Here is a 27,034-nt window from a genome sequence, read left to right on the forward strand (position 1 = left end):
TCAATAAACACGTCCACAATAAATCTCCGCCTGAGATATTCGATTGAAGTTCTGCGAACGAATCGTTCTGACAGTTTTTCTCGACTGAGGAAAAATGTAGAATGAAAATTGACAGGTTATCGAGGAGTGTTTTTGTCAATCAGTTTTTTAAAGTTCACACGACCCCAATATTTCAAACGTAACCAATATCGTATTCTATTACGGCAGTATTCTACAATGTTTTTATAGTATATTTTATTTTTATAATATGACTTAATGTACAACATAATATATAATTTTTATAGTACTTGTACATATTCTTACATTGTTTAATTTTTAAAAATAATATACGTAATCCAGTTAGCAATTTCTAAATTCTGTAATAATTCACTTTCTACGTTTCCAAATTTCTAAATTTTTAAATTCTCAAACTCTTCAACGTCTATATTTTGAAATATTTTAATTTCCAAATTTCTCAACTTCTATGGTTCCTTATTTCTACATAACCAAATTTGTAATTAATATTAATAAATATTAATAAATCTTAATTAATAAAAATATATTTATATCCAATATTTAATACTGATCAATAAATTAATGTTTACATTTGATAAATAAAACAATTAAAAGTTAATAAAGAATCAGTGAATAGTGTCAGTAATTTCACAATTTTTAAATATACATTAACTTGGTATTTTGAGAATTTGGAAATTTCGAAATTTAGTGGGTTACGAATGTGATTATTTAAATATTTGGTAATTTAGTAATTTGAGAATTCGAGGATTTGATAATAATTTTATAATTTAATTATTTGATTATTTAGAAATTTGGGAAAGTAAAAAATGGGTATTTTAGTGATATGGGGATTTGAAAATATAAAAATTGAGAAATTGAAAAATTCATCATTTAGAAATAGAAAAATGTTATTGGAAAGCTTTCAAACATAGAAACTTGATATTTTGATAATTTGAATTTTTGTATCTGGTTATTTATAAATTTCACAATTAAATAATTTGATAAATTAATAATTCGATAATTTGATAATGTAACAGTTTGACAATTTAGAAATTGATCGTTCAGAAATTTAGAAATTTATAACATTTATGAAATTCATGAAATTAATGAAATTTATGAAATTTATGAAATGTTGAACGTCAAGTATTGAGATTTATGAATCTATGAAATTCATGAAATTAATGAGACTTATGGAATGTTGAATGTCAAGTGTGGAAATTTATGAATTTATGAAATTCATGAAATGTACAAAATTTATGAAATGTCCAGAATTCGGAATTCAGAAATTAAGGATTTAAAAAAATTCAAAGATTGTAATTTAGAAGCTAAAAAATTAAACTATAAGAAAACATAAAAATGTCGAAATTTCGGAATTCGGTAATAGGAGAATTTATAAATTGAATCGAATTGAAATTGTGCAATTTAGTAAGAGTACTAAATGCCTGGATACTGGTGAACGAGACCAGAGATTGCTTCGTAAATTCTTTTAATACTCGACCTTCTGTTCGGTAAAAGGGCGGCGCCGAAGGGGTGACTTTACGGATCAAGGATGCCGAGCAACAAGTGTGATTCTAAGGGGGTGCTTCAGGGTCGTCACACAGCACTGCTCATTCTGGATTTATCGATTTACCGCGTTTCAAATGGCATTCATATTTGAACAAAGTTCTTTCTTTCTCTGTTATATTGTCTCTTTGTTTCTATTCTAATAACATTCACATTATAATATTATTATTTTGTAAATAATAATAAATAATAAAATTACCATTATAATGTTATTACAACTGTACAGACTCATAAACAATAATATTATAATTTTACTGTCATTGCGGATTTATAAATTTATAAATGAATGATATTACCATTGTAGTACTATTGCAGGTTTAAAAATTTATAATCAATAATATTGCAATTGTGGTATTATTGCAAGTGTTCAAATTTATAAACAATAATATAACAATTGTGATATTATTACAGGTTTACAATTTGGTAAACAATAATATTGCAATATTACAATAAATTTTCATTATATTTTGTATTCAACATTCTATGATTAATTCTGTGCAGGTCTGTATTTATATTTTTTCTCATCATTTTATTTTTCATAAATTTTGTCCCCCATTCTAATTATTATGATTTTTTATTTTTTTTATTATTTATAATTTACATTCTTCTGTAGCTTATGAGCTTCTTTTCCTTTTGTAATTTGTTGTTACTACATATAATTTTACGTTCTCTTTAAATTTACTAAAATGATGTATAGTATATAAAGTGCATATTTTTGAACATTGTACATTGTACAATAATTTTTATAAAATTAATAGAGCGGCTCAAAAACAATTTTCCTTTCTTCCACTAAAGAGTTAGTATATTTTTTAAAAAGGATATTTTTTACGCCATTAACTTTTTAGAGGATGAATATGAAAAAAATTTTCGTAAACTATCCTACTATATGTATAGTTTTCATAAAGTTTTGTCATAAAGTTACTTATTTCCATTTTATATTATAATATTGTGTTTGCTATATAATGATTTACTGTAAATAAATAATGATTCAATGACTTATAACAGTTTAATAGTATAATGATTGTGAATAAATAATTATAAATTAATAATAAACAACAGAGTCTTCATTACAGTAAATAAATGAATCATATAAGTAATTATAATTTATTGTAAGAAAATAATTATGAGGAGTGGTAGAATATGTGGTGCTCCAGATGCAGAAAATAGTTTGACGATGAAATGAAGAAAGTGACGAAATAGGAATAAACGTTGGCCACCTTCATTACGGGGGTGAAATTTGTCGGTGGTATGCGCTTATATATCCCCATAAATCGGCATGGTCTCGTTCGCAATAAACTCGTGGTCTTCGCAATAAGGGTGCTAAACGTCCCCAACAGCGGAGAAGTACTGTCGAGGGTGAAGAAGGGTCGTAATCTATTCTGCCACCTTATATTAACGGGGATAGTGTGCTCGTGCAGGATATCGAGTCTCCTCTTCTTTCTCTCTATTCTCATCATCCTATAAAATACATATAAGTAATTTTCCCCTCCTAGATCTATTCACTAGAGATTGATCAAATGGAATTGGATTTGTCATTTTCGGGTAACTGCTTTCGGAAGCATCTAGATAAAAAGAACGAGGTAGAATTTAAAATAAATCCTATAAAATTTTAATAGCTTCGCTGAATTGCTATAATCTGGAGCTATAAGGCAGGGTGCCTTGCCGTTTCATTTATCAGACGCGTCAGTCGAAACTTCAGGGCTGTAGCATTAAAACAAATAAAGAAAATTAAAATGTTGTATTTCATATTCAATGTATTCAAGTATTTGATTTTCGTCAAACTTGCAGGGCTGTAACATTAAAACAAACAAAGAAAATTAAAATGTTGTGAATATTTCATATTCAGGGGGTTGATTATGCAAATCATAATTGTATCTAAATTTCAAGTTGAAGAATATTCAAAATTTGAGTAAGGTTTGTCACATTTGAGCTGCGAGTATTATGAAGTCTAAGAACTCTTAAACATTTTTTGCGGACCCCTATTAAACAATCTATTGTTTAGTCATGTTAACTAGTTCAGTGACAACAAATACAAAAAGTCTTGACCATGTAGCATTTTTATTAAATAAGTCACTTGAATAAAAGCAAAAAGTTAAGGGATGTAAAGTCAATTTTTAAATGCTGTATGGTAGGGGTTCTTAAATGTAGACTGAGGACACTTGGACATTTTTGCGGACCTCATCCTGCAATTAAATTTTTACCAATTATTCTTTAGTCATGTTAACTAGTTTAGTAACAATAAATGCAAAGAACCTTTACCATGTAGCCTTTTTATTAAGTTATTTGAATAAGAGCGAAAAGTTAGGGGATGTAAAGTCAATTTCTAAATTGTTTATTTGCACTTGCGTTAAAGTTTGGTGCAATAATTTACAATAAATATTTTTTAATTAAATCTATAGTACTATGTGATGTATAGTGAAATAGACAATAGTAATTAATAATATAGAAGAACTTCAAAAGAATTTGTCAAACTTCTAACTTGCCATCTATCAACAGTAAATGTCCACGAATGCAAGGGGAGAAAAGTAAACCCTATTTGAGCCAATTTACTAGATTTCTAGGAACTTCATAAATGCTATTAGTACAAGTTCTATTCGTTATACGATTAAGTACTCCGTTAAAATAATTGCAATTTCTTTTAAATTTAGACAATGTAAAATTATAGTTAAATATCTTCATCTAAAAGAGTAAAATTTCTATTGATACATAAAATAATAAGAATCTATATTTGTAAAAGATACAATCTTAAATTAAAATCTGAAAATGTTCATATGACAGTAATTAATTACTTCTGTCCCAAATAAATACGTGTCGGTTAAATAAGATTAAATAAGAACAGCTGAAATTTTAGCTGAACTCTTATAACAGTAAAAACACCGGGGTTTCAAATAAACAGTAAGATAAGTGGCTAAATTGGGGCCATTTCATACCCTAGTTAACCCGTGATTAACAATTATAACAAAATATGTCAAAATAAGGTAGAAAATTGGAGAAACAACTGCAGTAGCCATAAGCAGTAGATAGTACATCCGTAGGTGCAAAAAATGTGATTCTTGAAGCTAGCACCTTTCATCCCTGAGAATCTGGTCCATCGAGATATTAATTAAGGTGTGAAAAATATCGTAGATCTCTCTTTCTCTCGTCGTAGCTAGTATCCCGTCTATGGTGGTCGGTTCGCTGAGCGTCGAAGGAATTTTCAAATATTTCCGAGCGGACGCCCGATAAATTCTCGGAGCTGGAAAATATTTCCGATAGCCAACCGACAATCTGCTCGTTCTACGGACCTCCTCCGTATGCGGGGACAGCTCTGTCGCGGGAAAATAAAACGTAGGATCCTTCCTTCCTCTTTGAATTTAAATTTCACCGTGGATAAGATAAACCGTGCGTCCATTTCTCGCGGATTTTCGTCGAGAAACTCGTTGTCGAAAAGCGTCCTACTCGAAATGGCGTTCGAGGAATCAACAATCTTCTTTTCATCTTGAATTCTTTTCCCAGAGCTTTCATCTTTCTTCATCTTCTCTTTTTCCTCGGCTGAGAATGTTTCAACCTAACCAGCGAGATGTAAGGATGTTGATTTTTGATCAAGTTGGAAGCCTTCGCGTTATCGTGAAAGCAGCGATTAAATGCAAATGGCACTTAGTGAAATGTGAAGCTGTTGATTTTTCAACATTTTGGAAGTATTCGTGAATGTTAGGATAAGGACGGCGATATAACAGGAGTATGCTTAACGAAATATATGCATATTAATTTTTAAAGTATTCGGAAATTTGCGTGAATGTTAAAATGAAAACGGCGATAAAATGCGAGTATACTTATTAGTGCATGTTAGGATAAGGACGGCGATATAACAGGAGTATGCTTAATGAAATATATGTGTACATTAAATTTTAAAGTATTGGGAAATTTGCATGAATGTTAAAATGAAAACGGTGATATAATACGAGTATACTTATTAGAGAAATATAAGAATGTTAGTTTTTAAAGAAACGGGTTGCCTGAATGTTATGATAGAAACGGCGATATAATACGAGTTTACTTGATGAGATGTAAGGATATTGACTTTTGAAGTTTGCATGAACATTAAGATGAAAATGGCAATATAACACGTGTCTACTTATTTTTTAACAATTTGGAAGTTTTCGTAAATGTTACGATTAAACCGGTGATATAATACGAGTACATATAAATATTTCAAACAACTTTTTACTTTATGGTGAAAATTTTGCATGCTATGTTAATAAGCATAGAATTAATGAGATTTCGTTTTTTTCCTGATTTAGTTTGGGATTTTTAAATGAAACGTGAGAGAAAATGGAAGCTTTAAGGAAATTCTAAGCAAATTCTAGGAAAAGCTTGTGCAAAATATGAGATTTTGAATCTTTTCAAATTTAGAAATTTGGAAATTTGAAAAATTGAGAACTTTAGTATTTCGAAATTTAGTAATAGGGAAATTGGAAAAATCGGGGATTTGGTAATTTTACAATATGGAAATTTTAGTACTTGAAAATTTAGAAATTTGCAAATATGGGAATTTGGAATTTTAATATTTTAAAATGTAGTAATTGGGAATTTTGAAAATTTGGAGAATTGGGAATTTGGACATTTGGTAGTTTTACATAGAAATTTTAGTATTTGAAAATTTGAGAAATTGGGACTTTTAAAATTTTTAAATTTAGTAATTGAGAAATTTGGAAATTTAGAAAATCGGAAATTTGAACATTTTAATATTTCAAAATTTAGCAATAGAAAAATTTGTAAAATTAAAAATTTGTATATTTCTTAATTATGTCATCTAAATCTCGCGAAAATGAAAAGTTTTGGAATTTAACGATTTAAAAATTTGACAGTTTATGAAATTTTGAATCACTCTGTACACATAAATGCTCGGTTGTTACAAGATCGAGGGAGCTTGAACCGTTTCGCTTATGAAGAGGAAGATAAAATCTCTACTGTAACTTCCGCTTCTATTGCAGTGGTTGTACCGTTACACCAGATATGATAAAGGTTTGCACTGGCGTTTATCGGTAGCAGTAATTCATCCGATTTTACTTTTGTATCTGTTTCAGTACGTTACTGTTGCAGATATCTTACAGATCTCTACATATACGTACACATATTTTTATTTAGCACACTATATCATAGAAATAGAAGAGTATATTATTTTTGTGATAAACAAAAACAATAAAAAAACTTTCAACATTAAATTATAAACATTATTTCAGTGTACCAAACAATTGATACAAATGTATTAAACAAAAAATTATTAAATAAAATTATTAAATTTTAAATTAATAAATAAAAATGATTAAATTATTAAATAAAAAATTAAGTATCATTATTTTACTATAAAAATTCACTTTATTTAATGATTAAATTATTTTCAAACATTTGATTAACTTTTTTGCAATATACTGAAACCTTGAGACAAATGTAATAGAAAAAAATATAAATAAAAATATATGATAAAAAAGTGTATGGAAATTTAAGAGTATAGATGGGATTTAGGAATATATTAGGATTTGTGGATATTATCGGGGCATCACTATATTTTATTGAAATGTACCGATATGATATTTGGGAGCTAGAGATATTGTAAACTGAAGATAGAAACCTACAAACGTCAAGTTTAAATTTCTGAATTGACACTTTTTTAAACTTTCAAATTCCCGGTTATCAAATTTCCGAGTACCTAAACTTTCAATTTTCTACAAATTCAAATTCTGAATTTTTTAAGTTCTCAAAATCCCTAAAATTTCTAATTTACCAAGTACCAAACTCTTCAAACTTTTCTTCGCTTCCAAACTCCCATTTCCTGAACTTTTTAATTCCAATCTTTAAATTCTCAGTAGCACAATTCACAAATATTCAAATATTTTTGAATTAAAACAATATCGAATTTCTTAATATCCAAATCCTTGAATTCCAAAATTTTCAAAATCTCCAAATATACGTTAATGCAGACGGTAAAAAAAACGAACACTCTGTATGTATAATTGTTGGAATAAACTTAAGGTGTAAGTCTAGTGAATTTAATACGAGTATTTAATGCGTAAAGAAAACTACCGGCGGCGCCACTTGCATTTCCGGCTACCTTGTGAGATGCGTCCGACCACGCGCTGAAAAAGACACGCGTGTTCAAGCAGTCAGGGTTTTATTTTGTACTTGACGGTTTAAAAATGTACAGTTACTTATATTTCGTCATTTCTCATTTCATCAAACTTTATAATAAGTCTACTTGATAATTATTTCAGTTCATTCATATATTGTTTTCCTTTAAAGTAAAGAAGTATTAACACTATTTCTAACACGATTTTGTATACACCTATTTTGACCAAAAGGTGATTTTTGACACTTTCGTTTGAATGCAAATAATTACCAAAACTGTTGGGATTTCAAATTATCTGTGAAATATAGATAATTTGAGGAATATATTTATTGATACGTTCATGTGTTTTTATTGTTGTAAATTCTAGCTTAATTCATCTATATATCTACGAAATGCAAATATGGCGGCGTATACTGAAATGGAACATGGCGGGAAATAAGCGAATATCAAAGTTATGCCGCAGCTCCTGTATTTTCCGTTACAACTGAAATCAGGATTCTCTAATCTGATTTATAAGAGGCACACGAAAAATAAAAGGATGGAACTAATAATGCCAGGATTTAATAATTTTCAAAATACATCAGTAATTGACGAAATCACAATAACGAATGAATAATTATTTATAACAACAGTCCTCGCAACAAGCTTAAAAGGTTGCTATATTCGCGCTCGCTCCAGAAACAAACACATCAATGTCCAATCAATGTACAAAATCGATATACAATCATGCTCACATATTGCATTCATTATACAGTGTTCAAAATAAAAGATGCACAATCATGTTCATACAAAAAAATGTTTATAGATTAGAATTGATATGATGCTGCAAAATGGTGTTGATATATATGTATATGTAAATTGGTTTAAAATTAGCCGTTATCATAAAATCCTAAAGGTGTCAAAAGACCTCAGATAGAAATAAATAAACCATATGCACATTTTTAGATCTGGGATGAGCTAGAAGAAAACGATATCGTTGAATTAATACAACAACTGTAGGATAGGAGGGTAAGGAGAAATAACACTCGAGTACGTTTTAACAAAAAAAAAAGAGATTAACAATATATATATTTAAGAATGCACACAACACTTCGGATGGCACTGCTTTCCGTCGAAGCTACTCGCAGGAGTGCAAAATCACGATTGACCCGCAAGTCTTTCGCACGCGCCAAACGCCGTTAAACAAAAGACGATCGTTGATGGAAAAAACCCATACCAATGGTCACTGCATGGAAAAAACCATGGTACCATGTGGAAAAAATCCTACACAACTATTGTATGAAAAGTCAAAATATTAATTGTGAAGAAATGATTCAACTTGGAGAATAATTTTGAGTAAAAATTAGAAAGGTATCTTTTGACATACTTGGTAGAAATAGAGTTGACATTTGAATATCTTAGGTTTCTGTATTGGTGAATTTCTGAATTTTGATAAATAGAAAAATTAAGGTAGTTGTAAGTTTAAATGAACGTATTTTAAAATTCTATAAACTGTCAATTCCGAAGTTTCCAAATTCCTAAGTTCACAAATTTCTATATTTCTAAATTCTTAATTTTTTTGAGTACCTGAAAAAAGTTAAGGAATGAGGAGTGAGTGAAGCACGAAAGAGTTAAGCGAAACGTTTTCGTGACGATTCAGTCGCAAAGACAGAAAATCGGGTTCGCGCTAAGCCGCTTCGAGCGCGTGATTCACGCGTGAAGCAACTTCACGCACGTGTTCCTGGCACACGTCACGTCTTTCTTTCGTTGGCGGTTAGCCAAGTTCCGAAACAGCGTCCCGGCGTCTTGAAACGCCGCCGCTTCTTCGCCTTAATTATCGGCGAAGATGCGACGCGGAAAATTTACGAGGCTGTGCCGCTTTCTGCGCTCGTGAAAACCGAAAGGTTCATTGTCGTCCGTTGAAATGTCGCCGTTTCCGCGAAAACCTCTGATACTTTGACGGTGCATTCGTTAACGTATTTGAATCTGACCGCCTAACGGCCGTCTTAATGTTCTTCTCACCGTTTTGTTCCTAAATACGTATTTACGTACATTTATTCCCTCCACTATCGTTTACCATCTGCATATACACGCCATTTTAATAGCCGCTATATTTCGCGATTCTTTCTTTAGTCAGGTAAGTTGAAGATAGTTACGTTCTTTTTATGTTTGATTTTATCGCAGAGAGAGTGCTATTTGAATATTCTTCTGCTTTGATAAAATCATGTGTGTAAAAACAAATTTATTTATTTAGTTATGTACTTGAAAGTATGTTTACGTTATCAAGATTCTATACATGCAATTAGATAAATTAATAAGTTTATGTATATGTAAATAAATGAATAATTCTATATATGTATACAGAATTATGTGTAAAGATAGGATATGTATAATAAATATAACATAATATAGTTATCATATATGTAAATTTGTTAAATTAAAAGAAAATTTCAGCACAGTGACAAATGAGTAAATAAGCTAATATTTATTTATATTCTATATAAATATCAATATTTATTTCTGTATAATAAGTAAATGTAAATAATTATAGTATATATTTTGTAGTATATTTTGTCAAATTATTAAACAAACATATACATATTTATTTATTTGTATACATGTATGAAATCTCGTGAAAGATTTATATCAAAGATTATTCAGCATATTAGATCAAATTGTTTACATATACACATTAAAAAAATAGTACTAATAATTATTAATAATAATAATTAAAAAAAATAAGCGTTTATGCATTAACAAAAAAATATTCATACGAATCTATACATGTAAAAACACACATGTATGAACTTACACATATCGTTTCGCTCCATATTGTTTTTACCCCAAATAAAGAAAAATATTTACAAATCTTACAACATGTCCTGTCATAATTTTTTTGACGAATTATTTTAAGCAAAAAGATGAAAAATTGATATCACTCGCGAAAGAGGGCAGACAAATTGATCGGACACAGAGTTTTATGGAGAAGGGGAAATAAAAAGGGAGTGAGAGGGTTGGTAGCGGGTACAAATAGAGGGAATTAAAAGTAATCACGCGCATATTTACGCGGTCGATGAACAGAATGGTTGCGTCAACCGCAAAAATGTAACTGCACGCGTGCTGTGCAGGTGTACACACGTGTGTATGTACATATATGTACGTGGGTACTCTAGCGTCGAGTGCGCGAGTGGCGAGGGTGAAACGGGATCTTTCTACGGTTTTGACGTGTTTGGACGTTTACATATATGTGTATATATGTGTATATGTGTATACAGGGTGATTCTAGTGTAAGTACGAGTGGAAACTTTGTTGCACTTTTAGTTGATTTCTTGAACCTAGAACGGTCGACCTTACGCAGTAAATATTATTGTCACGTATCGAATATTGCACAATGTTATCAAGAATTTGACTTTGAAATTTGAAGACCTGGAAAATATGAATTTGGAAATTTAGAAATTTAACGATTTGGAAATATAGATATTAAAAAAGGGGATTTAGTCATTTTAGAGTTTGGGCATTTTTAAGATTGTTAATTTGGAAAGTTAGAAATTTAGTGATTCAAGAATATGAAAGTTTCGAGATTTAGAAGCTTAAGAATCTTGGTATCTAATGACTTCAAAATTTGACCAATCAGGAAGCTTTGAAGTTTGGAAATTTCGTTAGAGAGTGAGTGAAAATCTTAAAATTGAAAATTTGTAAATTTGAAAATTGGAGAATATCAAAATTTTGTGATTTTAGGGTTTAAGGATTTTGCAATGGATGGCTTTAGAAATGTGTAAATTATCCTATTTAAAAATTTGAGAATTTGATATCTAAAATGAAAAAATTGAAGATTCGTGAATATAAGTAATTAAGAATTTGAGAATTTCAAAAACTCGAATTTTTAAAATTGATATATTTCTGGTTTTATCAACATGAGAATTTGAAGATTTGATTCTACAGAGTTCCTAAATTCAGCAATTTAAGAATTCTGATGCTTCGAAAATATAAAAACTTGAATATCTAGTAACTCCATTAGCTTAAAACTTAAAAACTTACTATTTCCAGAACACTACAATTTCTAATACAAATTAATTGAACTCAGAAGCATCGAACATACTACGCATATCTTTTAAGTAGCCATCCAAAGGCAATACTAATCCCATTGGTTTATGCGCCAACTTACCAGTCACGAACAGTACGCCACATTTGCGATTCGTTTCACTCATGATTCGTGTGAATTTTGTGTGTGCACGTCGTTGAAGGCCACCCTGTATAAATTTGTCGAAAGAGGGTGGCTCTAAAACGGGACGAGGGAGAGAAGGAGATAGAGAAACGGAGCGATAGGGCAGGAAGAGATAGAGAATGAACGCATTCGAAACGAGAAGGATATGCAGCAGGTAGCTTTGCAGTGAAAATTTTCCGATCCACGGCTGCATGCCTGGGATGCAATTCGCAACGTTAACAGTTATTTCGGCGGAAATCTGTTTTTGGGGTGGGGCGGGTTCGTCGAATGGAATTTTACGGCAGCCTATTGCCCACGTCAAGTTTCTCTTTCCTACATTTGTATCCCTCTTTTTTACCTCAAACATGCGTCAAACACATGTTAAATTCTGTTAAATCTTTAATAATTTATTTATATTAATATTTTAGAATGGGAATTTTACAAAAGTGGGGAGGTAGACTCCTCAGTTTTGCGACATTTTCCAAAATTAATAAAGCAAATATTTCAGGTGAAATGGCAATTTTTTGATCTGGGGATTCTAAACCAGGACCTGGTTCACGAATACCGAAACTAGTTTTTACTTTATGATGCGTACACGAAGCGCTATCTGAATGAAAAAGTCCCTAGATCATGAGGGGAGTTCAGTTTAGTATGATTACACGTGACGAGCAAAGCATACAATAAAGTTTTACTGAAAGCGCAAAAACGTATTTACTCTACTGACTCATTCGCTCATCGCACTCTGCCGTAGAGAGAAACGGCCCATGCAAAATTCAGTCGTACCTACGAGGTTAAGAGGGTAGATGCTGTTTTGCGATAGAGTGACAAAATTAGGCAAATTACAAGATTGCAGGGACAAACTTTTCTTAAATAAGAAGAGTTTTGAAGTGCAATGAGGTTCGTTCGAAAGAGGAAGGTTTAATAGGACACTGGTTATGGTTCAACGATGTTATATTAGTGTGTAATAAAACGAACGCTACAAAGATGAATAAAAATTAACAAAATATAGCCGTGGATTTCGAGTATTTTTGTATCATTGAGAGATTCTTTTGCGTCATTACCAGCACGAGCAAGCATATTTAGCTGAGAAATAAGCTGTAATTTACTCTGACTTGAATGAGAAATAAAGGCGACAAGTTTGGCCCCGTGTCATCATTGCCTGCCGCATCTCTTTACCATATTATCGATAAAACAATTCAAGATATGTGACAGATGCGGTTGGACAGGTACAAATGAGGTTGCGCCTGATTAGAACAATTACTAACGGAAAACCAGTGTTGTCAGATCGATTTATAAATTGAATCATAAGATACATGTCTATGGATTAAACGATACATCACAAGTTAAACGACTTCTGTGCTACAGTGATCTTTCTGAAGAAATCACAGAATGCGAATTGGGCAAGTCCCAATGCTCCAGATCTTTATTTCTTTTTTTATTTATTATTTACTGCATTATTTCTGCAGTTTATCAGGTAATAAATCATGAAATGATAACGATATACGATTTAAATAATTTACATAATTGTACACAGAATGATACAGTATTCTACTTATTATTATATTTAGTCTTATACTTATTTTAAGTATAAAAATATTTATTAACACAAAGATATTCTCAAAATATAACTGTATTCGTCTTTTTATTATACGTCAGAAGAAACGAATTATACAGGCAATTCGGGTTGGAAACTTCGAATGAAGTTATTGCGCTGGGTAGGGGGATACAAGGCTTCCTAACATTTCAACTATTTCTAAAGTTTCTAATCTATTCTAAAGTTTCTAATCTGTACATTTGGAAGTTTACATATTTCCGGTTTTCCGATTTACAAATTTTCGAAGGTCATTTTTCAATTTTCGAAATTGTTACTTCTTTGATTTTGCAGTTTTATCGCTTTTCAATTTCTAATTTCTACATATATCGATTTCTTACATCTCTTACATTAATTTCGATTATTTATATCTCTTCCTTTCCAGTTTTCAAATTTCTAAATTTTGCAAATTCTAGAATTCACAAATTTTTGATGTAATTTATATATTTTCAAATTTTCTAATTTTCCGATATTCCAATTTTGAATTTTCGAAAGTTCCAAATTTTCTATTTTGTGGTTCTGCAATTATCACTTTTCGATTCGTAATGTTTTTTAATTCCAAATTTTCACTTTTTCCAGTTGCATAATTTTCCACTTTCTAAATATGGAAATTGGGTAAATGGGAATTTTAGAAATTGATAAATTGTGCAGTTTGAAATTTTGAAGGTTGAGAATTTTGGGAATTGATAAATTGGAAAATATGGAATTGGGAAAATTACGAAATTGGGAATATGGACATTGATAAATTGAAAGTTGGGAGATTAGGAAATTGGAAATTATCGAAATTGGGAAGTTGAGAATTTGTAAAACTATAAAATTAAAATACCAGTCGTATTCAATATCATTAACACTAGATTCACAATACGGGACAAAATAACATAGGTTCTTCAGTCTAAATAACAGAAACTAACAAGCTTTCAAGATATACCCTAAGTTTATTCAAGATATAGAATAATTATACAAATTAATACACGTTGCATTTCTTATTTTAAATCTGAAAGGTACTAATGATCCCGTAAATCTATCATCAGTAACAGAATCACAGTACCTAAATAGTATTTTCTCCAAATAATCGATATGAGCCATCACACCTCTATCCAACACAGCCTCCCATTCAAAAAGCCTAACGTTGAAATTTCGGAGGTAGTTCGGAACAGTTGTAAAAGGTTAATTGGTTACGCTGTTAGCGAACTAACGCTCGAATGGATTATTAAACCGTCTTTGGTATCGGTGTATCGTAGCTACCGCAACCAACACAGGAGTTTTGGCCGCCATTGAACACAGGCCGGGTTCGCGTTTCGTCGATCACAAATGTTCGCAAAGCAGCTAAATGACACGAATGTGTTTCGCTTGTTCTACAACGATTTCTGGCGTGTGTACGTTGTATGCACGCGTATATATTCGTCCGCTTACGCGAGCTCCAGGCAGTTTCTCGATTACATATCATTATTCCGCATGGTTGCCCGAGCTCCAACCCCGAGCGGTGTTTGCAACTAGATTACCCCGTTTGTAACTCGCCTCTCTTTCTACGCTTTCTCTCTTTTATCACCTCTCTCTGCATTTGTCCTGCAGTATTACGCGCGTGTGCCTCGCGAATTTCGATGCTACCTTTTATCTTTCGGTCGGTTGCTCTTTGTTGCATGGCGCCAGTAAACGATTTCAAATAACTCCACGATCTGGAGGTCCTAATTGATTCGTAGATGGTTAGGTTAGGTTCGTAGATGGTTAGACGCTGATTGGAGAGGATCTTCGCGACTTTAATGCTCTTGGAAGTGTACGGTTTTGGGATTTTCGGATTTCTGGACCGTTAGGACAGTGAACATTTTAAGACTTGCAGAATTTTGATCTTTGAGAATTTTGAGGCTTCAGAATTTTGAGATTTTAAGAATTTTTGAACTTTGTGAAATTAAGATTTTTTGACACTATATCTAGAATATGTAGAATCATAATTATGTAAAGAATTTTGGGATATGAAGAAATTGGGGAATTTGGGAAAACGTTGAGAATTTTGAGATTCTAAAACTGAAATGTTGGAACTTTGGTACTTCCAAATTTTGAAAGTTGTTAACCTTGGGATATAACAATTTAATGGTTATAAAATTTATAAGCATTGAGATTTCAAAATTTGGAAACTGAGAATTTGAGAATTCGAATACTTAAAAATTTGAAAAAATGTAGATGAAAATTGAGCGTTGGAAAAGATGGGAATTTTGGGACTTAGAAATTTAACAATTTGAGATTTACTAATTTAAAAATTTGTTTTTTAGTTTTGTACAGAAACCGTGAAATTGAAAAATTTAAGAATATTAATATTTAGTGATCATTAAAATTGGAATATTTGGAGATTTAGGGAATTGGTAACTTGGAAGTGTAAAAATTTGAATATTCACAGATTCTTAGTTTGAAAAGAAAATTTAGAAATTTTATAATTTCAATATGTAGAAATTTGTATATTTGATGATTTAGAAATTAGGAAATTTAGAAATTTAGAAATTTAGAAACTTGATGTTTTGAAAATTTGAAACTTTAGAAATTAAAAAATTTAAAAACTTAGAAATGTGGAAATTTAAAAACTCGATAAATTAAAAATTTAAATGTTCAGAAATTTGAAAATTCATTAACTTAGAAATTTGCGAATGTATTTACTGGGAACAAAAGGATTATTGCATATTTGTAAATCCCGGTGCTTGAAAATCTGTTAGATCGCAAATTTAAAGATCGAAGAATTGCAAGTGCTTATCTGCTCGACTCGCTGTCGCTGGATCTAAGAATAATCCCCAGTCCGTTAAAACGTTGGTGAATATCCCGCGATTAGCATAAGAATAGTAAACTCGTTAGATGCGCAGGTAGGTTGGAGCGGAAGTAAAATCGGGAGGCAACAATGTTACCGTCGGGCGACGTGCCTTTGGCATTGGAGATCGAAGTCGCCACTATTAGATTGAGGTTCAACGGTGGGCACCGCCGCCGCCGTCGCATCGGTTTACAATATCGTAAATCGCTCGCTAACCAGTTGGCCCCGCGGTATGCTAGGAATTCGGCTGCTCTTCTCATCTCTCTCTCTCCCTCTCTCTCTCTCTCGCACGCTCTCTCTATCTTTCGCTCAATTCCCATCCCGTGTGCCCTATCCTATGCTCCGTTTCTCTTTCTCCCGGTTCTTGTCCCTCGCTGGATCCCTGTTCGTTCTATCTGCACGTACGCGCGATTCAATAGCTGGATGCAGAGAATATTCTTGACTAGGCGCAGCCGAACGTTGTCATGCCGAGTTTACAAGCCGAGCATCTCCGTTCTTGTGGCGAAACCGGGAAATTCACTTGCCGGCTGTTATGCACCCTTCAATGGACCAACAGATATTCCTAGCTTCGAATGCTTTCGCGATCTTCCGACGACGACGACCGACCGACCGCATCCCGCCTAATTTCCTCTGTACCATCACGGGCCAACCGACGGGGATGGAATATCAGCCGCGAAACGTGCCTAGCAAAATTAACATAATTCTCTCATTCCGCTCTGTCTGAGATGTCTTTGCACTTTCGACTTTCGACTGCAATAATTTTCGGCGACGGCGATATAATGAACGTCTGCTGCTTATCAAAAATCGTAATTATTTGTCGATCGCAGTGTAATGAATGTCTGCTATGAATAAAAATGGTAATTATTCATCGACGGTGATATAATGAGTAATCAGTATAAATAAAAAATCATAATTGTTCGTCAACGGCGATATATTGAACGTTTATTATAAATAAAAAGGCGTAATTGATTGTCGATAGAGATATAATAAATATCTATTATGAACAAAAATCGTAATTGCTCATCGACGGTGATATAATCAACACTTATTATAAATAAAAAGTTGTAATTGATTGTGGACAATGATATATTGAATGCCTATTACGAATAAAAATCGTAATTGTTCATCGACGGTGATATAATCAATGTTTAGTATAAATAAAAATGTCGTAATTGATTGCTGATGGCAATATAATGAAAGTCTACCATAAATAAAAAAAAATTATTCGTCGACGGCAATATAATGAATGCCTATTTTGAATAAAAATCGTAATTGTTCATCGACGGTAATATAATCAATGTTTATTATAAATAGAATGTCATTATTGATTGCCTATGGCAATATAATGAAAGTCTACTATAAATAAACAATCGTAAGTTGGACATTTTTTCTTTTAATTTATAAACTTGTGAATTTGAAAACGTAGAAGCTGGAAAATTTAAGAATTTAAAACTAGGAAATTTGGAAGTAGAAATGTAAGAACTAGGCATTCAAACACTAGGGAATTTCAGAATTCGGAACTTGCAAACTAGGAAATTTGAGAATAGGAAATTCGAAAACTAGGAAACTTAGAAATTTGGAAAGAAGAAACTACAAAATTCGGAACTAGGAAATTTGAAAACTAGGGAATTTGGAATTAGAAAACTAGAAAATTTGAGATTAGAGAATTTAGAAACTATTATAGAAAATTTGGACCTATAAAATTTGAAAATTAGGAAAAGTGCGGACAGGAGATTTGAAACTAAGAAATTTGTGGCTAGGGATATTGAGTTCTCGGAAATTAGAGAACTAGACAATTTGAGCCTAGGTAATTTGAAAGCTACTAACAAAATAATTCTTGAAATTCTTGAATTCTTTAATCTTTAAAAATTAGGGAACTAGAAAATTTTGGAATATGAAAACTCTAAAATTGACGGTCTAGAAAATTAAAAAATTTAGGAATACTGAAAATTTAAATTTTGCATACTAAATTCATCATTCACCTTACTTTCATTTGTTTCATTAAATATCGATTACCACTTGCAAAACTGATAATTTCATAACTTTTTTTAGTTTTACATAAAATTTTCTCGCGTTAAAAGTCATCCATTTCTAAGAATGTCAATAAATAGTTAAGCACTCTTAATTCTTTTATTTCACCAATTTTATTCTTGCCATATAAAATTCACCGTGAATCATACTTTTCTCAAAAAACGACTCGTGTAATAATTTCCATCGTACTACAATAAAACTATGCTGCAATGTCAACAAACTCATAAAAGAATTTCAGCAGCACGTGAGATCCAGCAAACAAAATTCTCTTTCATTGCGCGAGAACGTATGATTAGATTAAACAATAATAAAGAGGAGAAAGAGAGAAGAATGAACAACGATAATTGAACCGTTCGATCAAAGTGCCTTTTATGGTGGCGCTCTGTCATGGGTGTCATTTCCCATTGGCGTGGAAAGGAACTAAAACGAGCGTAACGCCCGAAGCTTTGAGCGTCGGGACTTTGTTCAACCGTGTGCTCGCGCTAACGGGGGATTTCAATGCCCGCAAGCACAATATGTTTTCTCTGTTTCTTGTTATTAGTGATGGACTGGTAATCGCCATGAATCGATTCAAACGGATACATGAAAGCGCATTGCCCTTACAAAATGATACGTTATATTGCATATATGGCAGTGGTGAAATATGGATTTTAGGGAAATTTGAAAATTTGCCAATTTGGGGATTTTAGGAATTTAGGGAATTTAAGAATTTTGTGTATTTGAAGATTTGGAAATTTAGGGATTTTGTGTATTTGGAGATTTGGAGATTTAGGCAATTTGGGAATTTAGGGATTTTGTGTGTTCGAAGATTTGGAGATTTAGGGATTTTGTGTGTTTGAAGATTTGGAAATTTAGGGATTTTGTGTATTTGAAAATTCGCCAATTTGGGAATTTTAGGAGTTTAGGGAATTTAGGAATTTTGTGTATTTGAAGATTCGGAGATTCAGGGATTTTGTGTATTTGAAGATTTGGAGATTCAGGGATTTTGTGTATTTGAAGATTTGGAGGCTTAGGCATTTTGGGAATTTAGGGATTTTGTGTGTTCGAAGATTTGGAGATTTAGGGATTTTGTGTGTTTGAAGATTTGGAAATTTAGGGATTTTGTGTATTTGAAAATTCGCCAATTTGGGGATTTTGGGAATTCAGGGATTTTGTGTATTTGAAGATTTGGAGATTTAGGGATTTTTGGAATTTATGGATTTTGGAATGTAGATATATAGGGATTTAGAAATTTACGGCTCTAGGGGTTTAGGGATATAGAGATATAGGGAATATGGTGATATAGGGATTTTTTAAATTTTGGATTTTTCAGGATTTTAAGGATATTAGAAATTTTAGGACATAGGGATTTTAGAATTCAGAAATTTGGGGATTTATGGCTTTTTTACATACAGGAGTGTTGGGATTTTAGGAATTTTTTGAATATTAGAATTTTTGTCGCTTAGAGATTTCGAAATTTAGGAATGTATGGATTTTTTAATATTGCAGATTTTGAGACTTAAAAACTTCTATATTTGGGAATCTAAAAGTTCGAAAATTTCAAATATTTGTAAGGTTTGTAAATTTAAAAATTAGAAAATTTGAATACTCGGAAAATTAGAGAATTAATCAGAAATTCCGAAAATTTGGTAATTTCAGATTTAGTAGAATGTAGCAATTTTATAGTTCAAAAATTTGAAATTGTCAAAATTTGAGAATCTAAGGGATTTGGAAATTTGGATATTTGACTTGATAATTTAAAAATTTGGGAAGAAATCGAGAATTTGGGGAAAATTTAATATTTTCAAATTTAATAACTTGGAAGTTTGAAAATTTGAAACTTCGAAAATTTAGAGACTTAAGAATTTAAGACCTTTGAAAGCTTAGAGAATTTTGGAATTTAATAGTTTACAAATTATGAAATTTAATAGTATAGAAATATTGAAATTCCAAGAAATTAGAAATTCCAAGAAATTAGAAATTCTGAATATTCTCAAATGTGTAAATGTCAATTTTGAGATTTTTAATTTGAAAATCTGACAATACATTCCGCTAATAATAAAAAACCCTATTATTACGAATCGTAATATTACGAAGTAATATTACAGTCAATAACCATTATTCTATTACTTAATTTATAACTGTAAAATGAATATATTTATCAATTTTGCGAATCAGCGTATATCTCCTGGCATTTATAACGTTCCTGGTCTTTCTATCTGAAACGTAATCAAAGTTCTGATTTCCATTTTTCTTCATTAATTCGAACGAATGAGAGAATGAGCACAAAAGGAAGAGGACACGCTATAATTGCATGCCTTTGTTTTGAACAATTTATATTAAAATGGAAAGCAATCTGCATTTACAAATGAAATCCTGTTCGCGTGTGCTGTCAGCGAAGAGAAAGCGTGTAGGAAGCCGGTGGATTATCGTGATGAAGGGGGCAAACAGGCAGGTAACCAGGTTGGTTACCTGCGGGCTGAATCGTGTAAAATCAAACGGATATCTCTGCCGTGTTAATTGTGCGTTTGATAATCCATTGCTACGTTCATCTGTTTTCGCTTGTCCTGTTTCGTTCTATCCTTTATGCACACACCTAACGCTGTAATTTCGGGGTTACATATCGATTCTGTATCGTAAATCTGGAATTACAAACCTTCATTTACATCCACCGTCACAAATAACCAAATTTTAAATAGAATTATTGACCATAATCGATTAAACCCAAATTAGTAAACGAATAGTGTACTTTGATCATTGTGTTTATTATTATGCACTTAATTTGAAATTGTAGAGCATAGTTGAAGAGATCAAAATTATTATACGAATAGCGTGTTTTATTTACCAATATTGATAATTAATTAATCAATATTAACTGAATGTTTAGATGTATAGACGTTAATTGTTGTCACTATTAGTCTTTATGTCAATGTTGAAGAGAATTCGTTGAGATCAGTAAACGATGTATTAGGTTGGCAAGTGCAATTTTTATTTTTTGTTATGTTGGTATCAAGAGCGAATCTAAATGCAACTTCAGAAGAGTGTAAATGACTGCGCAATATGGTGCACATTCAAGTGATACCATAAACATATGAGTATAAGTTATTCATTGTTATTCATTCATCAAGACATTCAAATTAAATGAGAATAAAATATATTTAAAATCTGGACACAGTTATGGTGGAATAATTGATGGTATCATAATTATATAACAAATATTGTTTTTTAATAATTGCTTCATTGTATACAAACTTAATTTTCAAGAGAATTATGGAATGCAGTAGATGGAATCAAAAGTATACAAGTGTTGTGCATTGATTATTATATTTCTTATTACAAACTTATATTTATTATATACAAACTTAACAAACTATTAACGGAATTATGTAGTACAAGCAATAAAATCAGTAATATGTAACAGATATTATGTTTTGATAATTACATTTTTTGTATACAAACTTAGTATCGAAAAGAATTATGAAGTTCAATTGATGGAGTCAAAATTGTTAAACAGATATTATGATTCAATTAATGCATTTAATGTTACAAACTTAATATTGATGATATATATGATGTTTTAATTATTATGTTTATTATATGTATACAAACTAATTTTGAAAAGAATTATAGAATATAATTGATAAAGTCACAGTTATTACTACAAGTATTATATTTTGAGTATTGTATTTGTTGTTTTAAACTTGATGTCAAAGAGAATTAAAAGCTACAGTTGATGAAATCAGAATAATTCAATAAAATATTGTGTCTTATTTAGCGTCACAAGTAAGACATTTGTGCATAATTATGTTATTCATATAGCTACTTTGTACATATATTATACATGTATGCAGTTCTTTAAACTTCATAGATGATATAAAAAGTAGATTTATAATATAATAAAGAATAATTTTCTTCTAGTTTCGATATACTTTCAATTAATAACTAACAGCATTTATAAAATGAGACTTATTATAACAAGTTTTGTATTCTAAATAGGTACATATTGTTACAAACAGTCAAACATTAGGAAATTGATAATATGATAATTATAGAACAAATATTGTATTTCAATCATTTATTTTTATATAAGAGTACATACTATGTGTTCTATTTAAAAGTCAATGAACAATATTTCCCATACCATAACTCTTTTCAAAAAAGGTTCCACAAACTTCAATTTTTATTTATTTCTTATTATCATGTTCCTGTATCAGCACCTTATTATCAAAATTATTGTATATACTATTAAATCACGGAGTTCAAGTTTCAATGAAACAAGTCACAATCTCATTATTTATCTAATATTTCTACACCCAATTTTTCAACACTTTATTTTTGAATAACAGCAATTAGAAAATATATCAACCTCAAATATGAAGAAAATGATACTAATTAAACACAATGTTCACATTAAGTTCCCATCATAAGTTTTTGTGATGAAATTTGATAGTTATGTAGCCTAAAATAATTCGTGACAAAATACAAATACCTAAGCAGATATTTTCAGTAATTTCTAATTTTAAGACCTTTGCAATTAAGAGGTCGTTACAAAAGCCTAGTAAACAGTATAGAGTATAAAGCATAAATATATCTGTGTACCTCCGCATAGTTGAAATTGATTCCCGTTTCGCAATAATTATCATCAGGTACCAAGAGTTCACATTGTCCGGCTTCCCGAATGATCGTTGAAACATTTTTACGGGAGTTAGGAGAAAATTATAGCCGCGATTCACGAGCCTGCTGAGCTTCGAGAGATCGAAAGGTCGCAGAGGAGGAAGCAAAGCGTATTTTGCTCGTTTACTAAAGTCAAGCAATTAGCACGCTGATCAAGAAGGCTAATAGAGGTCGTGCTCAAAGTCGCGGAACGCTCTTTGACTTCTGAGTATTCAATATTTTCCATTGAACATTTTCTAGCGATTCAATCACTGTAGGATTTCAAATACACCTGCTGCTGCGTCAGGTTCTGCGCTATAACTCACTGTGTAAAGATATATATTATTTCGGAAATTTGTGAGATTAAGTTATGAAGCTAGAAATTTTAGAAATTTTTTATTTGTGGATTTGGAAAGTTGGGTGTTTTCGAGTATGGAAATTTCAGAATTTGGGTATGTGGAAATTGTAGTGTTTAAATATTTAGAAATTCGGAAAGATAGAGATTGAAGTTTTTGAAAACTTCTGAATTTGGGGATGTTGAAGTTAAGGAATTTGGGTATTTACAAATTGTGGAGTTTGGTGCATTAGAAGTTTAAAAATTAGAGGATTTGGAGTTTGGGATATTGTAATTTTTTGAATTTGTGTGTTTTAGAATTGTGAAATTTGGGAATTTACAAATTTGAAAATTTGTAAATTGCAGAGTTTGCATTTTGTAAATTTAGAATTTTGAAATTTGGGGATTTGGGATTTTGTAAATTTTCAAATGTAAGGATTTGGAAATTATAGTTTGGATATTTAGAGATTTGAGAACTTGAAAATTTAAGCACGTAAAGTTTAAGAATTTAAAAATTGTAAAACCAAAACTACTTGCAAATTATTATATCGTTATGACAGTAATAGCCTATTTGCGATTTGGTAGATTTCATGGAAGTTATGTTTACGAGATGCTTCCTTCTTTGCTCTTTTAACCCGTTAAAAAAATTCGCGACAAGGCAGTCTTCCGGGTATAAAAGCTGACTACCCGGGAAAGAATGCAAAGTCCTGAGGAACGCTGTTCTCTACGCGGAAAGGAATCTCGAGGGTGAATCGTGCCTTAGGCATCATCGGGACATCGAGAACGATGCCCTAGGCATTAGGAAGCTACGCGTGCACGAGCTTCGTCTATTCGTAATGGTGAATCTATAGAAGCATTCGTAGAAAATTGCTGTTTCATATTACGTATTAGTTTTTCTTATCTATTCGCTTCCTGATTGAGTCAGGATAGAGGAAAAATTTCCTTTCTGTCTTCAAAGACGCTTTAAAATACCTTAGATCACTTTTACATCGCATTTTGAAATCTAACTTATTTTGCTGATTAAATTACGCGATGTATTACGCTGATTATATTACGCGATTTCAACATTTTTTTACGGCAATATAATCACTTTGTTATATATAAAAATCATTTTATTTTTATTCATTGGCCGCAATATAGAAAGCGGCTACTATGTATCGAAAACAGTCATTCTTCGTCGTCGGTAATATAACTAGTGCTTACTATATATCGGAAATTATTATATTAGTATTCGTAATTATTCATTAACGGTAATATAACAAATGTCTACTATACGTTAGAAATTGTTATTCTATTGGTATTCATAACTATTCATTGATGGCAATATAACGAGAGGGTACTGTACATCGAAAGTTATAATTCATTAGCGGCAATATAAGGAGCGTTTATTATATATCAGGAATTATTATTGTATTAATATTCATAACTATTCATTGATGACAATATAACGAGAAGGGCACTGTACATCCAAAGTTGTACATAATTCATTATCGGCAATATAACGAGCGTTTATTACATATCAGAAATTATTATTGTATTAGTATTTGTAATTATTTCTGGACGATAATATAGCGAGAGGATACTTTATATAGAAAATTGGAATTACTTGTCAACGACAATATAACAAGTGGCTAATATACATATATGAAAATAGCAAGCGGCCGATGTTTGTCGGAAGATGTAATTGTTAGACAACGGCAATATAACGAATCTATTATGTATGAAAATCGTTATTTTGTAATTATTGATTGACGGTAATAAAACGAGAGATTACAAACAGAAATTTGATTTATTTGTTGATGGCAATATAATGATCTGTATATCAAACATTATAATTACTTAGTGATGGCGATATAACAAATATTTTTTGCGTATCAAAAATCCTGATTTTTCATAGATGGTAATATAAAAAATTTTACCTACAGTGTATCGAAAATAGTAATTACTTTACCTACCGCAAAATATGAAACATTTACCATATATCGAAGGTCATAACTGCTCATCACTGGCAATAGAACGAACATCTGTTATATTGTGTTCTATCTGCATTATATGAAAAAAAAACGTAACTATTCATATTTCTCTCGAAATGTTGCCAAAAATGTTTATATTAAATAGTATTCAACATAACTTGTACCTAATAACTGAATTCAATTATGAATCTAGACAAATTGCAATTAAAGATTGAAATTAATTTTTCCTTGCAGCAAATTTAATTAAAATTTTTATTTGATGAATTAACAATTTTAAATAGACGATCAAATTAAAAATGAAATTTTGATTTCTAATCAGCAGTAATTATCGATTGAGAATTAATCGTTGATTAAAAGCGTCCACAATGAATAATCACTTGACTTCTCTAACATGAAAACTTTTAATAAAAAGTTAAGCTTGAACTGTCAATTACAGAATCATACAATTAAGAATAAAAATTTAATTTTTAATTAAAAGGAATGTAATTACAAATTGAACGTTAATTATTAACTTCTGTGAAATTAAATTAGAAATTTTTATTTTCTGTACTTTATAATTACATGGAACAAAGTATGTTTTTTTTTTTTTTTTTTTTTTTTAAACAAATTTGTTACAATTTTTGAAACTACTAGACTCGAGTAACGTTGTTTATTTCAGAATTGTTGAAAAGGAAAGAGGTATTCAAACGTGTTCTGTCGAACAAATAATTACAATTTTAAACGTTTCACGTGCACCTGCTTCGCGCAAACAATTTCTGGAATGTTTTCCATAGAATTTTCTGGTATCCAATGGGAATAAATTTTTTACGTCGAGTTACCGGATTGAAAAATAAATGTTCAAAAAAAAGATGATGCTTCCCCGCGCAATATTGCCCAGAAAAAATGTTTCGCGAAAGATATTCGAACTGCAAATTCAATCAACGCGTTTTGTTTATAGATATTGTATTTTTATTTTTCAGCTTCGATATTGAAATTTACCAGTTATTTTTTTAGCGGGTCGTTCCACAGGTAATAAATTTCCCCGTTTATAAATCATTTCAATCGATGTCCGCGCTGAAAAAGAATTATACAATTTGAACGAAATGAAATTTTCTGATCTTTGATATTTCAGTTTTATCGTTCATTTTTATACATCGAATGTATTTTTACAAATTCAGACGACATTTCTTTTATTTACTTAAACTCTATTTATTAAAACTTCATTTATTAAATTGTATTTATTATCATTGATTTTTAGACTTGGATTTAGGATGCGTCTTCTTCTAGTTCGACTTAGACGAATTTTCAAAATAAATAAGAAAAACCGAAAACTCGACAGCTTTGATTCGAAGGAGAAGTTTCGAAAAATACGAAGGACGTATCTCGATTTATTTTTAAATTTCCTAAGCCAATCTCTCTCTTGTCGCTCGATTTACGAGCTTGAAAATCACTTTGCAGCTCATCCGTTTCATCGTCGGGTATTAGATTCAGCTTTGTGTTTTCTCTCTTGAAAATGACGAGAAAATAAATAGACACTATAAATCGTCGACGGAACAAATCGCCTACCGCTTATATAATTCGAATCGGATCTCGAGAAAACTTTAGTAACGTTCAAAGTCTTTTTGCAAAGACATAAATTATTTAGAATTTATTCTTGGAGCACCGAGGGGACGTAAATGTACTGTTCTAGTGATCGTGTTTGAAGTGTCTTTTAGTTCTGGTTGACATTCTAACAAGGTTTTTTTGGTAGAGGCGAACATGTTTGTTTGGAAGAGGTTTCAATGTATTTTGAATTGGAGATCTTTGGGGTTTTGAGATATGTAATATTTTGGGGTATATGTATAGGATTTTGAAATA

The 27,034-nt window shown here is 30.9% G+C and overlaps 1 protein-coding gene across 6 annotated transcripts in view; it reads left to right on the forward strand.

Moving 5' to 3' along the window:
- scalloped (TEA domain transcription factor 1 homolog scalloped) overlaps window positions 1–27,034 on the forward strand; it is a 261,075-nt gene that overhangs the window by 83,245 nt on the left and 150,796 nt on the right. The window lies entirely within an intron of this gene.

This window comes from Megachile rotundata, chromosome 15 (genome assembly GCF_050947335.1).
Source record: "Megachile rotundata isolate GNS110a chromosome 15, iyMegRotu1, whole genome shotgun sequence".
NCBI classification, from domain to species: Eukaryota; Metazoa; Arthropoda; class Insecta; order Hymenoptera; family Megachilidae; genus Megachile; species Megachile rotundata.